We start from the raw sequence: 4,636 nt of genomic DNA, 5'->3' as shown, positions 1-4,636 counted from the left end.
TTTCTTTCTTTCTTTCTTTCTTTCTTTCTTTCTTTCTTTCTTTCTTTTCTACTTGCTCTGGCTTTCTGAAAAGACTTCTAAGTGCTGATGCTAGCAGTAAGCCTTCCTACCTTGATCTGGTCTGTACAGAACTACTTTTAGCATTTCTCCTCTAAGTAAGATACATGGCTTGATTTTACCATTTTTTAATCAAGTAAAGAAATATTTAACTGTTCCTATTTTATATAATACTTTTCTGTAATCAGGAAGGGTAGTGTAATTTTTCAAATGTTATTTCTTCATCAAATGAAAGGATAATTTTGTTTTATTTAAATTTATAGTTTACCTAATCTTTAATTGCATTCCTGTAATCTGTTTTTTTTGTGTAGGCTGTTATTTTTTTTTTTTTTTTTTCCGAGACGGAGTCTCGCTCTGTCGCCCGGGCTGGAGTGCAGTGGCCGGATCTCGGCTCACTGCAAGCTCCGCCTCCCGGGTTTACGCCATTCTCCTGCCTCAGCCTCCCGAGTAGCTGGGACTACAGGCGCCCGCCACCTCGCCCGGCTAGTTTTTTGTATTTTTTAGTAGAGACGGGGTTTCACCGGGTTAGCCAGGATGGTCTCGATCTCCGGACCTTGTGATCCGCCCGTCTCGGCCTCCCAAAGTGCTGGGATTACAGGCTTGAGCCACCGCGCCCGGCCTAGGCTGTTATTTTTTAAATGTGTGTTGGGTTCCACTTTGTTTTGCAAAAAAATAAAAATTTGATGTGTTTTCCTTTTTTATGCTATGTTGAGGCTTATTCAGACCTTACTTTGCTCTGGTATGGCTGCCAACTTACAGTAGAAAAAAAATTGCCCCCCTCTGTCCCTTCCCCCTCTCCTCCACGCTCCCAATCTCTCTCCTTCCTTTCAAATCTAGAGTGAGACCCTCTTACTGATAGGCTCTAAAATTTGAAATCATATTCAGGAGAGGATCCTGGAAAATGTAGCTTTCATATTCTTTCTGCAATGGAGACAAGAATTATTCATTTATTTATGAAACGGAGTCTCACTCTGTCCCCCAGACTGGAGTACAGTGGCACAATCTCGGCCCACAACAACCTCTGCCTCCTGGGTTCAAGCGACTGTCATGCTTCAGCCATGGGAGTAGCTGGGATTATGGGCACCTGCCACAGCACCCATCTAATTTTTGTGTTTTTAGTAGAGACAGGGGTTTCACTATGTTGGCCAGGCTGGTCTCGAACTCCTAACTTCAAGAGATCCCCCTGTCTTGGCCTCCCAAAGTGCAGGGATTTTACAGGCACCAGCCACGGTGCCCACCAGGAAACAAGACTTTAGAACATGATGGTGACACCACTGGGGTAGACAAGAGGCAATCTGTCAGAGTTGTCAGAGAATCAATTTTTAACTTTACTTCTCTGATATGCCTTATGACCCATTTTAACTTTGAATTTCTAATATATTTATTTTGGTTTTATATCATTACTTCATTTCTTCTTTGTTTTATTTTGACACGCTTTCACTAAATTCCCAGGACATATGTTTGTTTAATTTATTCTTTTTTTAGTGGTATAAATATTTAGTTTCATGTATTTGACCTAAGTACTGTCTTACCCACATCTTAAATTACTGCCATATAGCCAAATATATGTATCTTCCTCTCCTACTACAAAGACTGTGTGGCTTCCAAATTTCGTCATAGTAAAACCAGTTCCTACAAAAGAGATAATGGTAAATATTTTTAGTCTATGCCAGTGGGAGTGTGACTTGAGAAAACCTTTATATATAAAAAATGTTGGCTAGACATATAAAATGCATTTAAAACTTTCATGTGTTTTAACTCAATAATCACACTTACAGTTTATCCTAAGGAGATCATTAGTGATACACAAAAACTTTATGTGCAATGACGTCAATCCCAGTTCTATTTAAAAACTTGAAAACAGCAAAAATGTCAAACAATAGAGCAGTGGTTAAATATAAGTTTTGGTACATTTATGTGATGGAATATTCTATAGCCAGTTTTTTTACTTTAAAACTATTAAACTATTAAAAGTGACTTTCTTGGAGAATATTTAAAGACACAGGAAAATTCTTATGATTATATTTTATAGTGTAAACAAACATATCTTGTAGAAGCAATATGTCTTTAATTTTATAAGAGAATCATTTGAAAAATATATGCCAAAATGTTTATAATGATTTCTGGGTGGTAGAGATAGAGATAACTTATATTTTTAATATTTTTTCCTTCAAATTTTCCATACTATGCATGCATTGCCTTTATAATAATAGAGAAGGAAATGATGAACTATTGTATACTACATGGGAGATAAAGAATCCCAATTTAGGAAGTAGCCTGGGCATACAGCTCGCCATATAAAAGTATCTGAAAAGCAGCCTGGTGCTACTTTTGTTCCAGAATATAAATTTTTTAAATTTTCTGGATCTCAAGCAGTGATCAAGTATTTTAACTTCCAAAATTATTCCTCAGCACACACATTTAATTGTTAACAGAAAGTATGCCAAATAAATAGAACATTTCTGGACTCACGTTTATAAGAAAGAGCAGATGCACACGCTTGGAAGCAGGAGAAATGGAGCTGCTATCCTCCTTTATCACTAGCTGGACAAGCTTCTCTGATATGTCCATAGAAAGTATTTAGACATTCATATGGCTTGGATATTTGTCTCCTCCAAGTCTCATGTTGAATTGTGATCCCCAGTATTGAAGGTGGGGTCTTAATGGGAGGTGTTTTGATCATGGGGGTGGATCCCTCATGAATGGCTTGTTGCTATTCTTGCAATAATGAGTGAGTTCTCACTCTATTAGTTCAGGAGAGAGCTGATTGTTGAAAAGAAACTGGCACCTCCTTCCTTCTCTCTTGCTCCTTTTCACCATGGGCAATGCCCCCTGTATTAGCCCATTTTCATACTGCTGATAAAGAGATACCCAAGACCAGGCAATTTACAAAGAAAAGAGGATTAATTGAACTTAGAGTTCCATGTGGCTGGGGAAGCCTCACAATCATGGTGGAAGGCAAGTAGGAGCAAGTCATGTCTTACATGGATGGCAGCAAGCAAAGAGAGCTTGTGCAGGAAAACTCCCCTTTATAATAACCAGCAGATCTCGTGAGACTCTCATGAGAACAGCATAGGAAAGACATGCCCCCATGATTCAATTACCTCCCACTGGGTTCCTCCCACAACAATTGGGAACTCAAGATGAGATTTGGGTGGGGAAACAGCCAAACTGTATCACCTCCCTTCACCTTTCACCATGATTGAAAGCTTCCTGAGGCCCTCACCAGAAGCAGATGCCAGCACCATGCCTATTGTACAGCTTGCAGACGTGTAAGCCCAATAAACCTCTTTTCTTTACAAATTACCCAGTCTCTGGTTTTATAGCATTGCAAACCAACTAACGCAGGGACCCAAATTATTGACAGGTAAGGTTATAACTATGGGCCCAGGTTAGGGTTGTTAAATCTTTTATTCAAATGAATACTTTTATTCTCATGAATACCATATACAACACATCACCAACAGAGAGTAAGTCAGTGCTTCTTTAGGATTTAAGTGGGAGGATGGGGTTTCTTTTATATGTCTTTTAATGAAGCATTCTGAGCAGAAATAGGCAAAACAAAGACCTATTTTAAAGTCTGTTTTGATTCTGTTTTGGAGACTGTGGGAATTACTGATGTTTGAAAACTATTTCTATAAATCAAAACTAGACCATTCAAATTAAATTTATCTTCCTCATTAGAAATGTAAGATTTATTTCATAATCCAATTTCAAATATAGCAGGCCTTCCCCGACCAACCTATCCAAAGCAGGTCTGTGTTGATAATGTTAAGCTTTCTTTTCTCATCCTGTTCTTTCTCTCACTCTTTCTCTCTCCCTTCCTTCCTTTATTGCTCTCTTTCTCCCTTCTTTCCTTTTATTGCTTTCTTGCTTCCCCCTCCCCCTTGTTTTCCCCCTCCCCCTTGTTTTCCCCTTTCTCCCTCACTTTCCCCTTTCTCCCTCACTTTCCCCTTTCTCCCTCGCTTTCCCCTTTCTCCCTCGCTTTCCCCTTTGTCCCTCGCTTTCCCCTTTGTCCCTCGCTTTCCCCTTTCTCCCTCGCTTTCCCCTTTCTCCCTCTCAAGGCTACCATTGATCTTGAGAGCTGACTAGATGATCAAAGAGCACATGAGCTGAGCTATCTTTAGGACCTATTCTTAGCATTTGCTTTTAGGATCATCCAACTCATTGCTGGTCTCCATTCTCTTGCATCAGAATGTTCCCAAACCTAAAACTACTCAGCCATTTTACCTCTTCTCCCGCTAGACACTACAGCAGCCAGGACTCACAGTGAGGAGACTAAGTGAGTTGTTTTCACTTAATGTGTATTTCAAAAAGAAAGAGCTAAGAAAAGAGAAACTATCTCAGTGACAATCACAATGATTTCTGTACTGGATAAACAGCAGTAGAATTTAGCATTAATTTATGGAGGTTAAAGGATCATTTTGTAATGTCTAGGAATCCAGCAATAATCATAACAATACTAGTTTCCATATTTAACTTTCACAGGCATGCTCTGAGGGCTTTACATTTATTAATTCGTTTGACTCTCTTAAAAAATTTACGAAATATTAAGTTGCTATTCTTTTGCCCATTTTAT

This window comes from Piliocolobus tephrosceles, chromosome X (genome assembly GCF_002776525.5).
Source record: "Piliocolobus tephrosceles isolate RC106 chromosome X, ASM277652v3, whole genome shotgun sequence".
Lineage (NCBI taxonomy): Eukaryota > Metazoa > Chordata > Mammalia > Primates > Cercopithecidae > Piliocolobus > Piliocolobus tephrosceles.
The sequence above is the reverse complement of the archived record's forward strand: the minus strand, read 5'-3'. Positions refer to the sequence as shown.